Here is a 20,158-nt window from a genome sequence, read left to right as displayed (position 1 = left end):
CCAGTAAATTTTCACTAATTTTGAAGATACTGGAGATATCTTACATTATCACAGATAATTTGATTTGCATATTGAGTTCAAAATTCTCTTGCTTTGGTTCTCATATTAATAATGATGGAAAGAAGAGTTCTATAAATAATCCACAATTATACATAAATCATTGCAACCTTGACTTTTTTAGCATAAGTACTAACAGCTTCCAGTTATTGAGGGTTTACAAGTTTTCCAGGTACTGCATTAAATGCATAATTATGATCAGATCTAATCCAGAAAAATTCTTTGAAAAAATATTTCTCTCTCTACAGATATGAGAAAAATGAGAATTAAAGAATTTAATGTTCTCAAAGTCACATATGAGTAACCGGCAGAGCTACAATATGAAGCTGAGTTTGTTTGACTTTAAAGTTTATGGTCTTAACCAATAATTTATCCATCCACTTTTCACACGATGCACAAATACACACACACACGACACACACACACACAAATACACACACACACCCCTCAAAAATATACCACAAAAAGCATGAATTGTCTTAAATAATATCAGAAAGGCAAGCAACTGATATTTTATGTGAGGACCAGGCTCAAGGTCTAAATTTTGTTCCAGAGTCAATGTCTGCCTCCACTACTCTAGCATACATTGATATTTTTCTTCTCTTTACTTTGAGAGGATTTATATTCTAAATTACATATTTTTAACACTGAATTATATATCACTTTATTAATTTGCTATTTTATATGCATCTTTCTTCTCTTCTCATGTTTATTTAGAATTTAAAATTGAGGCCAAGCATGGTAGTACAACATTTTGGAAGGATGAGGCAAGAGGACTGCTTGAGCCCAGGAGTTCAAGACCAGCCTAGGCAACATAGTAAGACCTCATCACTACAAAAATAAAAATAAAAAAATTAGCTTGACATAGTGTGCACCTGTAGTCCCAGCTATTTGGGAAGATGGGGAGGTAGGAGACCACCTGAGCCCAGGAGGTTGAAGCTGCAGTGAGCCATATTGCAATCCAGCCTGAGCGACAGAGTAAGACTCCAACTCAAAATAAATGGATGAATGAACAACCAATTTAGATTATTATAGGATTATGGTATTCCACATCCAGCACTGTGACAACATTAGATTATGTTTCTATAGCACTTGCACTAGGGAGATTATAGCACCTGTTCCTTAACAACCATGAGTATCTGATCCATAGTGTAGACAATAGCTTAAAGGTCAAATCAGTTCAGATGTCCTAGACTAAATTATCTTACCATGTGGAAGAGGAAACTACCACTGAATCACATCACTTTCTAAAGATCATTTTGGCCGGGTGCAGTGGCTCAAGCCTGTAATCCCAGCACTTAGGGAGACTGAATAGAGAAGACTGCCTGAGTCCAGGGTTCGAGACCAGCCTGGGCAACTTGGTGAAACCTCATCTCTACAATATATCAAAAAATTACCCAGGCATGGTAGCACACACCTGTAGTTTCAGCTACTTGAAAGGCTGAGGTGGAAGGATCGCCTGAGCCCAGCAGGTTGATGCTAGGGTGGCCGTAAGTGTGCCCGGGCAATGGAGTAAGACTCTGACTCAAAGAAAAAAATTCCTGACTGCGCTCTAGGTTAGCTATGGTTTCTCCCATATACCAGGTCAGCCAGAAATCAAACCATCCTTGGAGAGATCAGGAAATTAGAACATCTTTTGTTCTTTTTTCCTCCCACTCCATGCTAATACTGCAGGCAATGCTCCAAATTTACCTGACATTCTTTAAAAAGAAAGCAGTATTCTCTGAAGAAGCTAGCTAGGTGGCTGACTGGCATAGAGGTATGAAGCATCCATACAGGTATGATTATGAGCTTGTGAAACATTATGAGACTTTTACCTGTCCCTTTACTTATGACAGCTTTAATATATTTGAGACCTTCTATTCTCACCTTACTGATGGTTTAAAAAGCACCATATTAAAAAAAAAAACCTCACATATTCCTTCCTGCTTATCCAAATTGCAGCTGAAAGAACTATTCTGAGCGTACTATAATTCACTTTTTGATTACTTAACATGTGCTTTACTTATACTTTCATGATAATGCTTTTCTTAACTTATACTTTTACACACTGGGAAAGTTAAGTATTCTGCATATGGAAGCTATTAAAACAGATGGCTTAGACATGGTTGAGAGTCCTCCCAAATGACAATAATACACCCTTTTGTATTCTGATGAAGCTGACTTATCCACCAGCTGCTGATTTTTGACTATACTAATTTATCTAACAGTCATCAAGTTCACCTCTTAAGGAACAGGAAGAAAGTGAGAAACTTCCAGCCTGCTCTGTCATTCTTTAATATCTTGATGAAATATGGCAGTGATGATCTGAATTGTAAGACTGTCATATATGAAAGATAAATCCACTGACCTCACAGAGCATGATACAAAAGCACTTTGTGTTCTGATAATATGATGCAAGATGTGTTATACCCTGTTCATATAAAATATGATTGATTGAGGTCTTCTCAGCTTATTATATAAATAGTACAAAAATTCTAGTCCCCATACTCTTCCATCTTGTCTTCAAATTTGTTATTTCTTCATATAACCTTACTCTTCCTAACTCAAACATACTGCTCTTTCCCAAAGTGCTACCACCACAGGCCTCTGTTCTTCTCAGTGTACCACAGAGGATTTTCAATCATTAATATTACAAGGTGGTTAACGGTTGAGTTCTGAAATGAGGCAATTTGGGTCTGAAAGTCAGTTCTGGGGAACGTTATTAACTTGTTTGTACTTCAAATTTCTCTTGTCTGTAAAACTACCAAAACAAAAACAAAAACAAAACAAAACAAAAACCACAGAAGCACACATTTTTTGAAGAGTAAATACCTTCCAAACCAATTAGAACATTGCTTGGCATTAAAAAAAGAAAAAAAAAAACACCCTCAGCAATGTAAGCTATTTGTAGTACTAGTAGTTGTGTACTATACTTCTTGACTTTAAATACTACTTTACTTTTATTCCTTGACATTAACTATTGTTTATATACTATTGACTTCTAAAATAAAATCTCTCTCCTAGATATCTATAAGAGAATGATTAAGAAACATAGATTCTCAACAAAATATTAGCAAATATTAGAAAGCATAAAAAGAAGATTATATACCACAACCTAGTAGGATTTATCCTAGTACGCAAAGCTGGGTTAACATTTAAAAATTAATGTAATCCATCACATCAACATGCTAAATAAGAAAAATAATATGATCAAATGAATAGATGCAGAAAAATAATTTGACAAAATCCAGCACCCATCCATGATGGAAACTATCAGAAAACTAGGAATAGAGGGAAACATTCTCAACTTCATAAAGAACATCCGAAGGAAACAACAACAACAAAACAGCTAACATTCTGTCAAATAAAACTGAGACACTACTCCCATAGGATTAGAAATAAGGCAAGAATTTCACCTCTCACCAACCCCATTCAACATCGTACTAGAATTCTTAGCTAATGCAATAAGAAACAAAGGAAACAAGAGGCATACAAGTTGGGAAGAAAGAAATAAAACCGCCTTTGTTCACAGATGACATGATGTTCTATGTATAAAAACCCAAAAGATCAACCAAAAAAAAAATAATAATCTCCTGGAACTAATAAGTGATTGTACAAGGTTATAGAATACAAACTTAATATGTAAAAGTTCAATGTCTCTCTTATATACTAGCATGAACATTTAGAATTTAAATTAAAAGAAACTTAATACTATTCACATTAGTACCAGAAAAAGTGAAATACTTAGGCATAAATCTAACAAATATACCCAAGATGTATTAGAGGAAAATAAGACAACTCTAATGAGAGAAATTTTTTTAAAGACCTAAATAAATGTAGAGGTAAATCAAATGCATGGACAGAAAAACTTATTATTGTTACGATGTCAACTCTTCCTAACTTGATGTATAGATCTAATGCAATCCCCCCCAAAATGCAGTAAGTTATTTTGTTGATATCACCAAACAGATTCTAAAGTTTGTAAGGAAAACAAATGACCCAGAATAACCGATAGACTATTAAGGAGAAGAAGAAACACAGGCTTTCACGACACAGCTTGAAGAATTACTACAAGACCACAGTGGCAAAGACAGTGTGGTTTTGGCAAGAAAGACAGACCAAAATATCAAAATGTAACAAAACACAAAGCCCAGAAATAGATCCACATAAATATAGACAAGTTATCTTTGACAAAGGAGAAATGGTCATTCAAAGGAAAAAAGATAGTTTTTCAACAAATGGTCCTAGAACAGCTAGCTGTCTATCCACATGCAAAAAAAAGATCTAGACTCAGGTTTTACACCTTTCACAAAAATAACTCAAAAATAGATCAAAGACCTAAAAGTAAAATTTAAAATGATAGAACTTGTAGATGATAACATAGGAGAAAATCTACATGACACTGGGTTTGGAGGTGACTTTTTAGATGCAACACTCAATGTAAGATGCTTGAAAGAAAAAAAATGCATCAATATTGGCTCATCAATTGTAACAAATGTACCACACTAATGCATTCATAGAGGAAATGAGTGGGAGAGAGAGATGGAGGATATGAGAACTCTTTGCACTTTCTGATCAATTATTTTGTAAATCTAAAACTGCTTTAAAACTAAAGTCTATTGATTAAAAAAAAACAAAATAAAAAATACAGGCTCAACAGCTAGAAACATTTGGAATTCAATAATATTATTATTTCTACTATGCTCTAGCTGTCTGAACTCAGGCATTATTTAACTACTCTAAGACTGCAGTTAAAAAGCATCGATAAAAAGGGAGCATTTATAGTCCTATGTAACAAGACAATACTGATACTTAAATGAGATAATGCATATTGTGTGCTTAGCATAGTGTCTCAATTGATATTACTCCAATTTGTAAACTGGATGTCCTAAAACAATCAACATGCCTCAAAACTAATTTATCTTTACTCTTCTCCTTTTATACCTGCTCTGCCTTCTATGCTCCTGTGTTGTTGGGTATTTTATAGCTATTAGCTCAGTTATACCACCTATAAATAGAAATAATCTGCAGTCTCTCTCTCTACCTCACTTCACAAAAATAGTTGGTCACAAAATCTTTTCAATCCTATCATGTAATTAGTTTTATAATCCAACCTTCTCTCCCTTTATGCTTCTGTATTAATCATCTCTAATCTATTCTACATAATCCTCCAAATTTAAGTCTCTAACTTCAGTTTAGCCTTTATACTTCCTATTCATCCTCCTCACTGCCGCCTGCATAATTTTTATAAAGGCAAATAATATCTACTTAAAATAGGTTCACACTGCCCTCTAAAAACAGTTCTTCTTCCCCAATCAAATGTAGGGGGGTCCTTCATCATCTGACTTTCCTACCTCTTTGGGCTCATCTTCTAGTGTTACAGGTTTACATACATTATTCAGTCATTTTGGTCCACTGGAAATTTTCTGTAGACCTTGTACTCCCTCATGTCACTCCCTCTTCCTGTGGCACATGCCATCTCCTTTTTTTATCTGAATAATTCTTAGTTATCCTTTGAAACTCAGATCAGGCATTACTAAATCACTTCCCTATCTACCCTACTCTTACAAAAAACATACCTACCTGTCTGTCCCACTCCGGTTAACCATAATACTACTAAGGAGGTTTGTTTTCTTGTTCTTCTTATAATCTATATGTAAGCAATTTGAAATCAAGGCTTATATTGAATTCAAACCTATATCCTAGTAATTAGCTAAGCCATTGAAACATATAATGTGCCCATTAAATATCTGTGAATGCTGAAAGAAATGAAAGAAGGAATGGATGAAGGGAAACATGGAGGAAAAGATTGTAATAAGGCAATGAAAGCAGTAAAGAATGGAGTAAAAATTCTTGGGCAGAGACTATTTCAGTAAGTTCACTTAAACAAAAAAGAAAGCATATTTAGTGAGATACACAGTAAAAAAGAAAATAAGCCATGTTTCAGAGTTATCTAAATACCCATAATAGTCTGGGAATTAATTTTAAATCCATCCAGTCATTTCAGTTTTCAATAACTTTGTTCTTTTCAGTCTAGATAAGTCTTCTTTAAGCATCAATAATATCATAGTATTTTATTTCATTGAATCTAAAATAGCATCTATTTTAAATGACAATATTTTATATACCCAAGAGAAGAAAAATGAATGCCAAACTCTAACAAACTATGACACATTTTCACTTCAGAGACTTTGAAATGTGAAGAAAATACATTGTAGACTCTATGAACTATAGGTACATGTAAAGTAAAATCAATTATTGCGTACTATTAGTCATGCATCACAAAATAAGAGAGAAACTTTTAGCCACTGCCTTATACCCATAGAGCAATATCACCTAGAGAATCACAGAGTGATCCTAACTTTGGTTCTAAAATTTTCAGTAGTTACTGCCAAGAGACAAAAATTATACTTGACATGATTCAGGTCTATAAAATGTTTACAAGATCAGCTAAAACAAGTTTTATAGTTACAAAAGAAAAGAGAAGAAATTGTCTACTATTTCTTCCAATTCTTAGGAGTTGTCTTAAGCAAAAAGGAATGCTGTAAGACCAAGACCTAGAAATGTTCTTATGCAGATATAAAATGTTCCTTATGCAATATATCTTCATATTGCAAATTCAACCAAGCTCCTAGAGGTAATAGATTTCCCCCCCTTATGCTTTTCTCTTTAGGAATTGACATAATGAATGACAAATATGTTTAATTTTTCATAATAGTTTTTCTTCAATATTACAGCACTGTTTGAATACTTGATTAATTAATAAATTAGAAAGAGACACAAGCCATTTTGTAATTACTAATATTTAAATATTATTTTAAAAGCAAACTAAAATTAAAAAATATTAATTCTATAGTAGGAATCAAGCAATCAATTCAGGCATTAGGCTGTACATGCAGGAATCAAAAAGTATCCCTTATGGACAAGATGCAACACCAAGGTCAAAATTTGCATAATAGCTCATCAGCACATAATCAAAGGTCAATGGCTCAAAAATGAGTACAATTTTAACACAAATAATTGGCAAGGCAAGTGTGCATTAGGGTGGAAGCACTGCCAACGAGGAGCAATTTCTTGCTAGGGTTTCTAATTTTGTTGAATCAGTTGACCATCTACACAAGTAGGTACATTAGCTCAAATTTAAATGTTCCAACTATAGCACAGCAAAGTGGCTATACATCTGCATATCCAAAAACTCTTAATTTTTTTTCTCCACTGTCAGTTAATTTTTAAAAATCAAGTATCTTGCTTATTGTCATTTGCTGAAAGATCTAAATCAGAGTCATCCTAATTGCAAACTCAATCTCCCCATACCTGAAAATCTCTGAAGGATTTGGATATTACTACATTATCACTTTAGCAAAGAACATGTTTTTGTTAATAATAACCTTGACTTTTTAAAAATAAGATTTCCCCCCAATATTAAATATTATCCCCAAATAAATTCAAACCCTAAAGGTTCACAAAGACTGTGGAATAAATGGGACACCTTCCTATCCACTGAGCAGCAAGAGAGAGCAGAGAAGAAAGTGCCTAGAGAAGAATTCTACAATGAGATTCCTAATGGCCTGTGACATTCCGTCACAATCACTTATTGATTTTATTTGAAGAAACTCACCACAGGCTTTATAAAAAGCAAACTAAAAAGTGATGACCTTTTATTATTTTTGCTAAGGGAGCCAAAGAAAAATCTTTTTAACCTTAAAACATCAGCATAAAATTATTTAGTTGATCTATTATCTCCAACATTGCATTTCCAGTGTGCACATGGACTTTTCATGATTGTTTCCATCAGTAAAATCCTGTTGGAATCTATTTTTGAAAGGTAGGTTTTTGCAAAACTGTCAAAGTCAATTATTTGAAAGGATGAAGGGTAAAAGAAGCTGTCAGTAGGTATAAGTTACTTTACAAATTTACGAATTTTATATAAAACAAAAAATATATTGCTGAATTGTTGAAAAATATGTGAGAGTTAAGAACTCTCTAGAATATTTTTATTTTATTTCCACTTTTGATTCTACACAGTAAGGAAAAGTGATTGGGTAAAAACAGAAAGAAAACCAGAGCAATTAAATACGCTTTTCAAATTTAAATTCAGGTCAAATATATAAACATTATTTTTCTTAGAAAGCTGGTGACCAGTAATGCTTCGAGTCACCTATGAGGAGCCATCAGTTTCTCTCTTGGGCAGACACTATGATTTGGATAGGTACAGACATTTTAATAAAATAGTTTGTAGGCAGTATATTTGGAACCAGGGTATAACCTATCTTTTTTCTATTTATTTATTATTTGGATATATAATTGTACACATTTATGGGGTATATGATATAGGAAATTTAGTTGTACTTTTCAAAGTATGTGGACTCTGAATAAGGGTCACTAGGAGTATTTATTTAAATGTAGGTTTTCTGGGCCTCACATTTCAGATTGCCTTTCAGAATCACTTTGGAGTGAATATTAGATATTAATAATTATTTTAGTCTTTGATTTATACAACACCATCCTGAGATCCTTATGCACAATAAAACTGGAGAATCACTGCATTAAACCAAATATGTAGTATGTGTGTCCTTAGGTTTTCTCTACATTTCACTGTGAGGAAAGATCACTTTCCTCTGGATTGAATGACAGACAATACATTCAGACTTCCTAAATCTCAAGGTTTAAATTAAGTTGTACACAACTTAGAAAAAATGTGTGTTTATATATAATTGCCTTCAATAAAATATTGAGAAGTAATTTAAATTAGTCAATAACTATCTGCATGGAATGAAGATAATGAATACAGTTATTTTTATATAGTTGTCCACCCCTGATGAAACTATGCCACTGCCACTTTTAGATTTAACCAGAGAAAATACTCAGCTCCCATCCTCATCTACATGTATATTGTGAGCCTATTTTCAATAGACCTAAAAGATTATTTCAATCTCCAAATCACACAAATCTAATTGAAGATGAAGACTTTAGAACCACAAAGATTAAGATTGGGGAAAAAACCCTCAGAGGTCATTTAGTACAGTAGGTTCATTTTACAAAGTTGAAATCATAAAAGTTAAGGTGAGCAAAAAGCCAGAATACTTGATATTGAATCAATTATTCTTTATCACTATCTAGTTTATACAACCTCCCCATATTGTTGTATAGATTTTTATTAAATAATAAAATTTTTCTTTCAGTAGCCTTTCATTGTTTATTTGGCCTACTGCAAATAGTATTTCTTATGACTAATATGCTATATTCATCTAGCACATGCTCTAAATTGTATAGCCCATAAACTGAATATAGTACAGAAATATTATGGGCATCAACACCTACTAATATTTGTATCATTAAGCCATACAATTACTTGAAAATGCTCATACTTTAATCCTTATAGTTTTTAATCATCTTTTCCTCAGGATCCTATACCTGCATAAAGATCAACCTACATATTCCACTTGAAAGAAAAAATTAGATTTGAAAGTTATTAAGAATTTTAAGAGAAAGAAAACTCAAATCTTACAACTTACATATTTAATGCCTTCACATAATTAAATATGATGTATAGATCTCTCAAGCAGCAAAGACTTAAGAATGTTTTATATTCACTTTTAAGAATCATCAATATGCTGAAAAGAAAAGTAGTGTTACTCCAAAACATTGGAGTACAATGAGTTAATTTGATTTTATAATACCATAAGAAATGAGAAAACTTGATCCTGTATTTATTGCAATTTCCAAATAGCATGAGACAAAATGAACAAGTGTCTTGGAAAAATAGAATGCAGTCAGTTTGAGGCTTCTGAAGCTTAGCTAGAGAAGTTTGCTTTAAAGAACAGAAGCAGGATGAACCTTTTAATAGTTTCACATATATTTAAGGTTCAGGCCTATTTCATGTGGCTACAGAATTTATAACTATAAGAATATAAATTTCAGCACATTATTTGGAAGAAAATTCTCACAATCAGAGTTGTTTGAAATCAGAACAGTCTGCCTCATATGCTTTACTGAGGATTTAGGATCTAACAGGGAATTATTTGTTTTTGTGCATAATTTGCTGCAAGTAATCTTAAAGGAAAAAGCATGCTCTGCCATTTTTCCTGCTATTAAAAGTCAAAGTACAGCATATTTTGAACCACTGTAATGGCACAGAGAGCTGACAATTTCTCAAAAAGTATTAAACCCTTTTAGAAGACAAAAGTCATCAAATAATCTGAAGCACTTCCCTAGTATAGAGTCTGACATCTACATAACATTAAGCTATAGACAAAAGTAAAATGCTGTAATTTGTTTTACAGTGTAACTACCATATACGATGTATCAATATAGATCAACTGAATATATATTAACAATAATGGTCAATAATATTATTAACACTAAATATGTCAGGCACTTTCTAAGAATATTAACTGAATTAACTTAATTAATCCTCTTCACAGCTACTCTATTATTTCCCTTTTACAGGTGAAGAACTGGAGAGGTTGGGGAGGGAACTCATATGCCGCACCCAGATTCATACTGTCAGCAAGTAATGGAATAAAGATTTGAACTTGGGTAATCTGACTCCAGATGTCACCTCCCTATAGTCAGCCATGGGCTTACTTGACATAATGGAAATAATTTAAAAATCAGTATTATAAAAGCATTATCAAACATGAGCAATGACATTTGAACTGTTCCTTCCTTAAGAAATGGTAGTCCCTCTGAACCGTAAAAAAAATGCATACTACAAATGACTCAGATTAGAAAAAATAAAATCCACTCTTATTTTCATTCTTGCTAGAAACATAATTAAAAACAGTTTTAGAAGTTATAGCATCTTTGAGATTAGCAAGGGTGCCTGCATAATTTGAACATTTGTATACCTAACCCTGAGTTGTACCCCACATATTTAAAATAATTTTTTTTAATTCTCAAAAAAAAGAAATTGAGAAAATAATGTGTGTATATACTATATGGCCTATGCATATATAGTAAACCTTTATACATACACACAGACACACACACACACACACACACACACACACACACTATACATACATGTATAGCATAGAAAATATAAATTTAACATGAGACAGAATCAATCATTAAAAGCAAGGTTTGGTTCACATACTCATCACGATGGGATCTCTGGCTTTAAAAGGTAGGAATATATAGATTATAAAAAGTATGAGAAACTTTCATTCTAACATAGACAAGAGTGATTACCAATTGGTTAAAATAACCAAAGAGAGAAGTCCTAAAATACCACCATATATTAGAAATATATCTAACCAATCTCGATGCATTATCAGCAAGACATGTGAAGAAACCATGGGTCTAAGTTCTAAATCACGAGATCCATTCAGTTTGGTTGTTAAGTACAGAACTATGCCATCTGAATAGAATATCAAGATAGAAATCTCACAGGGAAATCAATGAAGGAAACAGCAATCAAGTTCTCCAATTAAATAGCAAGTAGAACAGACAATAGAATAGTTAAGAGACACAAAAAGCCATGTAATAACATGAAATAAATAAAAAAAACTTTTAAGCCCTTTAGAAGTATTCTGAGTCTGAACTAGTCTGTGAAGAAGACTAAGATGATGACAGTAGCATCCCTTGAGTGGGATAATCTGAGAAACAAAAACAGTCTCATTATTTTCATGGCTTCAAGAGAGTAGCAACATTCATCTTCTGTGGTTTAAATTATCTTTGCCATGGCAAGAAAAGAGTTGCATGGATAAACTGCCCTGGCAAAGTCAATTTTGACTAACAGAATCCAGTAATTCCAGACTGCAAAGACAGCAGGTAACAAATGTCACCTTACAAATCCAAACCTAAATTTGATAGTCATTGGTGAAACGGCCAGACCTCAGCTTCCTTTTAAGCCACACTCCCAAAACACTCTCTGTTAGGTGTTCTGCATGCTTCCCGGGATCAAATCAGAATGCTTATCCTGCTTGGCACTGGCATGGTGCTGAGACTGCTGTTTTGCGACTGCCATGTAGCTCCAAGTAATTGACAGTTGCTCTGCCAAAAATGCCACCTGACCTTGCTGCTCATTATTGATTGCTTTCTGTTGCAGCTGCCACCAGACAAGGGTTAGAAACTCACTCCAGACTGCTGCTCACAAAGCTTCTCCTGTTTCCAGCCCCCAATGAGCCCTCCCCGCAGTTTGATGACCTTACCATTCTACCTTCCACCACAATGGTCTCTCTTTTCTTTTCTTTTTTAATAATTCTTAATTTTAAAGATGTGGGATACAATTCAAGGTTAGATATACAAATGTTCATTATGCAAGTACTCTCGTTGATGAGAGACTACTGCAAATCCCCCCCGCCTCCCCTGGAATTTTCTCACTACTGCCAATCCCTTTTTTTTTAAAGCCATCTTATGAACAGGTTCTTGCTCACTGTTCTTTTTTCTTGCCTTTTAAAAAGGTTTACCTGATTAAATGAGGTCTGAGTAATCTTCCAGGTCCACAGATTAGAGAATTTATTATATCTGCAACATTTCTTTTGCCATATAACATAATATAATCAAGAGAGTAATAACTCATCTTATTCACAGGTCCAGCTTGCACTTAAAGAGAAAGAATTATACAAGACATGTGCATCAGGGAAAGATAATCCAGGACCATCTTAAAAGTTCCTGGCCATTGTCTTGATAAGCTATGGTCTGGCTATGTGCTCTTTGAGCTACGGCCAGGCCATGTTTTTCTAAGCTTTGGTCCCCTCTCCTACCTTGGGAAGGTGAATGAATCTCTTCTCTTTTTTCTCTTTCTCTAATTTACTTTCTAGTCATTGCTTTGTTAAACTCTGGTGTGTCAACATGACTCTTTGAGCTATGGCAGCCATGTTTCTTTGCTTTGGCCCCTTCCCCTCCCTTGGGGAGGTGAATCTCCTCTCTCTTCTCTCTCCCTAATTTACTTTCTAAATAAATCATATTTTCTAATCTAAAAAAAAAATACAAACAAAAACAAAAAGTTATCCTACCACAGGTGGATTGGTTAACTACTTTTGCTAACCATACATGCAACATTCAGCTCCCTTTCTAGTGCAGGTACATTTATTTCTTTGCTGGAAATAAGATCCTTTCTGCCTTTGCAGTTAAGCTGTGAATTGTATTACCCCACATGACTCCTCAACTAGACACAGTCATAAGCCATTAGCTATAAAGCTAAGTATAGTCCTGAGTCAACTCAGGATTCACTCCCTAACCATTTGGATTGACCCTGGCTTTCAGGGCACTTTGGATATATAAAAAATGGCTTTACTCAATCCTACTCCTGAGAACCTGAAGTTATTTTGGCATCAAGGTCAAGTATTTCAAACATTTTAGGATTTTCAATTTGACAGTGAAGAAAAGGCAAAGGACTTTTCCATCACCTTATTCAGGTTATAAGAATCTATATGACGCTTGGTGACTAAGAGTCAATTGGCACAAGGTTGATGGTCAGCAAAGAAATGTGCACCAGATTTGAGAAGTATGTCTTGAGATATGTCAAATGTGGGCTTTGTTTCATAGAGTTCATCGCAGGCTCTCTTGGAAGACTGTCTTAATGTAACCCTTATAAAATACAAACTATTGTATCTGTAAGTGGATCTGATCTCAAAGTTTCATCTAAATGAGGCCATTATAGGATTATGGAGAATCAATGCTTCTGCTAAAAAGTAATAATTGCCTTTACCAATATGCCGTCATGAGTAAAACAAAAATATTCTGAAATATAACAATCAATGCTTCTCTAGATAAAAGGCAAATCATATCTAAGCCCATAATAAAGGGGTAGGAGGTAGTCATTTGGATCTGAACAAGAATTCTGCATTGAAGATGATAAAAAGTATAGCTTATATACATTTCCTGCATTTCCTTTCATAAGATTCCTAAATTGTGTATAAGCAATATCTGAGTCTAAGTATAAAATTATTTAAATAAAAGCAAAATTAGCCTCACTGATACCTGATGTAGAACCTCACTTGTTCTTGTCATCAATAGCTGACATTCATCGAGTGACTCCCATGTGTGAGCCATGCATCAGATTTGATACACCCTACTTAGCATCCACTGCCTTAAATTAACTTCTATTTCTCTCTGTCCAAATTCATGCTATTATTATATTACTATTGTTAAAGCTCAAAGTTTTATATTTTCTGGAATCTCCTATCACCTCCAGTCACTATAAGCAAACCTGTTGGTAATTTTATTGTAATTCCCATCACACATTCCCATTCATTTTCATTCTTCTGGCACTCTTTTTTTTTTGTAGCTAAGGGGTATTATTGATAAACTCATATGTTTGTATTTTTACAAACCAGAAGTTAGTTAGCAAGGGGCCCACAGTGCAGATGAGACACAAAGGCAGGTCATCATTCCAAATGTTCTCTCTCCCCATATGGCTCCTTTTGTACACAGTGAGTGAGGAGCTGTGCCTGAAGGTCTTCTCACACTGATTACATTGATAGGGTCTCCCCACAGTGTACATTCTAACATGTACGATGAGATGTGAAGACTGACCAAAGGCTTGCCCACATGCTTGGCATGTGTAGGGCTTCTTGCCACTGTCAGTCCTTGCATGTTTCTTGAGGGAGGAGGGCTCGCTGAAGGCTCACCCACACTCCTGACTTGCATAGTGCTTCATTCCAGTGTGAGTCCGCATAAGACTTTTAAGGGTTGAGAGATGACTCAGGACCTAACCGCACTCATACGGTTTCTCCCCCACACTAGTAGTTTCTCCTCCGTGTGTATTCTCTTGTGCACATTCAGGTGGGTACTTGCCTGGAGGGGCTTGCCACATTGGTTGCATTCATATGGTTCTTCTCTGGTGTGAGTTTGTAGGTGTGTCTTCAGTGATGAGTGTTCCCTGAAGGCTTTCCCACACTGGTTGCATTCAAAGGGCTTCTCTCTAGCCGGGCTCGGTGGCTCAGCCTGTAATCCCGCGCCTTTGGGAGGCTGAGGTGAGTGGATTGCCTGAGCCTGAGAGTTCGAGACCCGCCTGGGCAGCGAGACCTCATCTCTACAATAAATCAAAAAATCAACCGGGCGTGGTAGCGCGTGCCTATAATTCTGGCTACTCGGAAGGCTGAGGCGGAAGGATCGCCGGAGCCCAGCAGGTCGAGGCTGCGGTGGCCAGGAGTGGCCACTGCACTCCAGTCTGGGCGACAGAGTGAGACTCCAACTCAAACAAAACAAAACAAAACAAAGGGCTTCTATCCAGGTTCCTAAGGGATTATGGCTGATTGAAGGCTTTTCCACAATCTTTACATTCATAGGGCTTCTCTCCTATGTGGTTTCTCTGGTGCAAGATCAGGTTAAAGTCGTCCCACACTGATTACATTCAAAGGGCTTCTCTCTGGTAGGTGTTTTCATGTCACCTCAGATTCAAAGAATATTTGAAGACTTGCCCACATTCTTCACATTCAAAGCATTTCTCTGTGGTAGGAGTCTTCCCATGCCTGATGAGGTCAGAGCTGTATCTGAAAGATTTCTCACATTCATTGCATGCATAGGTTTTATCTTCAATATGGATCTTCTCAGGCATAATTAGGTGAGCACTCTGGAAGAAGAAATTTCCACTCTCTTGACATTCATAAGGAGCCTATCCAACATGAATTCTCTAGTACTGAAAAACTGGTTGCATGCTGTTAAAAGGTTTCTCAAGTTCATCATCATCATAGAGTTTTTCTCCTGACTGAAGTTCCTCCTGGACAGGTGTCTGAGATGACTCCTCTCTCAGTGGTCCACAGCTCTCTCTTCTTTGCTCCAAATGAGACAATGTATGGGGTTTGCATAGTTGATCTTCTGCTTGAGGGAAAAGACACATGCTGTGGGAGGACTGTGCCCCACCATGAAACTGGGGCCGATAGTCTGAAGTCTTTAGGGGCTTCGCAGAGGCCAGGTTCCTGTAGTTTTCCAGTATCACATCTCTGTAAAGGCTTCTCTGAGTCCAGAAACACCTATTCTTCTGGAGTGAATACTACAGCTGGCCACATCTGTAAAGGTAACTGATTCCCATGAACAGGTGGTGGGCAATCCAGGAGCCATGGCTTCCTCCTCTATGCTGTTTTTCTGGAACCAGCTGTGGTCCTTGCACAGGCAGTGCACCTGTTCACTGGATGATGTGTCTTCCAAAATATCCTGAATGGAAGTCAACTCCTTGGGTTTAAGTTGAGATTCTCAGTCATGACACCAGTACCAGGGTTTGAGGTCTCAATAGGTCTTCTCCCTGCAGAGCAGCCAGAGACACTCGCACCGCAGAGAGCCGCACAGTCCGCATGGCCACTGCATGCCTGCAGCTGAGCCCTTCTGGTACTCTTAAGAACCATGTACCATAAGCCTGTATGACTGCATTGGCTTTCTAACACTGAACTGAATTTTCTGCCTAAAATTACTATTTTCAAATTTTCACATATACAGCTACTAGATTAATATTTCTAAATTTATAAAAATGGTTAATAATTTTTCATATTATATTTAGATGCCATTTGTCAGATTCTGTTCTAACTACTTTAAATGCATTTTGTAACATAAACATTGTGACAATCTATTTGAATTCTTTTTATTTCCATTTTTTAGAAATGGAAGAAACTTGATAAAATAAATATCAAGGAAGTTTACTAAGTACCTATACAACCATTCTGGCTTTTATTTTCAGTAGAGTATTCAATAAATTATATGAGATATTCAATACTCTATTATAATATAAGCTCCATCCTAGAGGATTTTGCTCAACTTTAATATAAGTATTCTAAATTTTGAGCAAGGCAGGCTAGGCTAAACTATGATGTTTGGTAGGTTAGGTAAATTAAATGCATTTTGCCTTATGATATTTTCAATTTATGATGGGTTTATCAGGATGCAACCTCATCATAAGTTGAGAAGCATCTAAAGTAGATGACTCTCACCACTGTGCTTTTCCTGGCATTTGTAATGCCACCATTCCATACCTATTCAAATGTTCAAGTGTGATTTATCTTTTAAGCTGACTTCAGGTGCTGCCCCTTCCATTAAGTCATCTTAGGCTACCCAGATTATGTCTCCCTCCCTTTAAAGTTCTTAAACATCTGTCTCATTTTTGCAGTTATAAGATGTCCTCTAATACAGTGGACATTTTGTTGTTTGACTTTATGAGGGGGGACCCAAAAAACCCTGGAATTTATTTATAAAAAATGTATATTTTATGCAGTCATAAAGAAGGATAAACATATGGACTTCACAGCAACTTGGATGAATTTAGAGTCTATCATACTCAGTGATCTATCACAGAAATCAAGAACAGAGTACCATATGTTCTCACTCATAAGAGGACATTGAACATTTGTCATAATACTATAAGAAGGGGATTGGCAGTAGTAGGAAACTTTCAGGGGAGAGGAGGTAGGATTGGCAGTTGAGGGAGGCTGCTGGGGAGGGAGGGGCACACCTCATCAACAAAGGTACCTGTATCATGAACATTTGTATACCTAACTCTGAATTGTACATCACCTCTTTTTTTAAAAGCGTGCATTTATTCTTTCATGTTTAAACTTCAGTCACCTTCAGAGTACCCTCCATTTGATGCAATACACCTATTGAGACACTTTTCCCACTGCTCAAAACAGTTTTTGAACTTATCAGTTTTGATGCCTTTTAGTGCTTCTGCCATTTTTTGTTTCACTTCTTCCATATTGGCAAAACATTTCCCTTTGAGGCAAAATGTTTCTCTTTTCATCCGGGGAAGCAAACAAAACAAGTCACTGGATTGCAGAATGGGATGAATAAGGAAAGTGGGGCACAGGGGTCATGTTTTTGGTCAAAAAACTACTGAATACTTAGCGTGGTGTGGGAAAGTGTGCTCATAAATCACTTATCATGAAATGGGCCGATCAATGGAAAGAATCTCCAGAAAAAGTCACTGAATACTGCCTTTTACAACAATGCTAGCTGGTACACAGATGTCAATGAGTTCTTAGAATACTTACTTTGCAAGGGAAGTCTATACTACAAGAGACCCACCCTCCAAAAGATAACTCTGTTTCTTGGGGGGATTTCCCCTCATATTGTATGACATGTGCCTTATGGAGAAAATATACATTACTTAAAGACATGTATTTTGCCTTATAGTCTCTTGGGTTCTTCATAGCATATAGGGTGGTATCTTTCATTAGTAAAGTGCTTTGCAGATAGTAGGCTCTAATTCAATGTAAACCATGGGCAAGCTCCTACTAAGAGAATGGCAAGGTGAATTTGCCTTTATATAAATTTAAATAAACATGTTTCCTGACAAGGTTTCCCTTTTATGGAATGATTTCTAATCAAATTATGGGATAAAGATACAATAATGACAGCAAAATGAAAATTTACATGTACCATGAGAGACAAGGTTAGTAGTAATTATATTTGGGGAAACAGTACACAAAACATGGGAACAAAAAGAAGAAATATGAGTAAGGAAACACAGGATATATACTTTAGGAGGAGTTAATAGGCTAGTCTGACAAAAATATTATATAGGAAATGAAAGAGTGGAAGTTAATGAAACAATATCTGAAGAAAAGCAGGAAACACCTTGAATGGCAGGCTATGATTTTTGGATTCTCTTTGAAATGCAGGGAGATCTGAGTACCAGCTCATAATGAACACAGCATCTTACCATACATGGTTACTGTTAGGATCAAACAAAAGATGTTTGTAAAATACTAGCATGGTCTCTGGAAAATAATTGATGTTCACCAAGGAGTACCTTGATATTGGTCATTGATCAGAGTTCTGCTTTACATAGATAAAGCTGCCAAGATTCCACAAGCTGAAGACAAAAAGGAGGAAATGGAGGCAAATTTCTAGTTAATGTATCTCTGAAAGGACAGAGAGGTGCTCAGGACATTCAAAGTCAATAAATATCTGGGGGTGCAATAAGAAAACTATGCAAGCTGGGCTCAGTGGCTCAGCCTGTAATCCCGCGCCTTTGGGAGGCTGAGGTGAGTGGACTGCCTGAGCCCACAGGTTCGAGACCCACCTGGGCAGCGAAACCTCATCTCTACAATAAATCAAAGAATCAGCCGGGCGTGGTAGGGCACACTTGTAGTTCCGGCTACTTGGAAGGCTGAGGCGGAAGGATCGCCGGAGCCCAGCAGGTCGAGGCTGCGGTAGCCGGGAGCAGCCACTGCACTCCAGTCTGGGTGACAGAGTGAGACTCCAACTCAAAAAAAAAAAAAAAAAAGAAAAAGAAAACTATGCATGCATACATCTGTCTTTTATAGAATGCCATGGACTTTCATGCTCCCTCAGAGAGAGGTTAAAATGATAGGAAAAAAAACAAAAACCATAATTTCTAAGTAGTCTCCTCTTTAAATTCACATTTTTTTCCTAAATTGAACAAAAACTTCTAAAGGTGGAAGATAATTCTGCTGGAAACACAGAAGACTATTGTCCTGCCCTTTCCAGCATCTCAGACATTTCATTTCCTCCACTGGAACAATTGTGTGTAAATTACCTTGGGCTAATCATGTCTACAAAGCTTGGGTTCCAAGAAAGAGACTAAGTGGAAATGAGCCATTTTTAGTCCTTCGGTCTTCTAATTTCCAGAGGCAGACACTTTATCAAATGCTTAAAGATGTGTTGATTGCTTTTTCTATTCATAGGGAATAGGCTTTTTGTAGCCACAATCATCTCAGTATGTTTTTCCATATTTTCACTCTTTTTTTTTCTTCATCTTAATTTCTGTAATTTTTTTCTAAATAATTATCTTGCTGTAGTTATTCTCCTGCTTTATTTCTATGACTTTGTTTTTCTAAATGATGTTTTCTTGAGCAATTGTCTTAAATAAATAATTATGTAAATAAAATATTTTTAAAAGTTCCAATATTTGAAGAAAATTAAACATATATGGAGCAAATTAAACTTTATTTTACTCAAAGAGCAAATTAAACTTTATTTTACTCAAAGAAAAACAAAGAACTAAAGCTTTTAAGCCTTCAACTCTTTGCTTGTTCGAGAAGTTTTTTTCCATTTGGTTTAAAGATTCCCAAGAGAGCACTTTTATGAAATACAGCTGAAAATGTGAAAAATAGCATATTCTCCAGGGTTTAAACTGTATGTTGAAGATTCCAAAAAGAAATATAAACTTTTCTCCTATTCCATCATATATATATATATATATATATATATATATATA

The 20,158-nt window shown here is 35.5% G+C and overlaps 1 pseudogene; it reads right to left on the bottom strand.

Annotated features, from left to right (window-relative positions):
• Positions 1-14,327: 14,327 nt before the first annotated feature.
• Positions 14,328-16,282, bottom strand: LOC103253265 (annotated as a pseudogene).
• Between the last annotated feature and the right edge of the window lie 3,876 nt (positions 16,283-20,158).

Source organism: Carlito syrichta, unplaced genomic scaffold, assembly GCF_000164805.1.
Source record: "Carlito syrichta isolate Samal-C Ts95f unplaced genomic scaffold, Tarsius_syrichta-2.0.1 Scaffold215687, whole genome shotgun sequence".
In the NCBI taxonomy this organism is placed as follows: Eukaryota; Metazoa; Chordata; class Mammalia; order Primates; family Tarsiidae; genus Carlito; species Carlito syrichta.
This window is presented reverse-complemented; position numbering and strand designations above follow the sequence as displayed.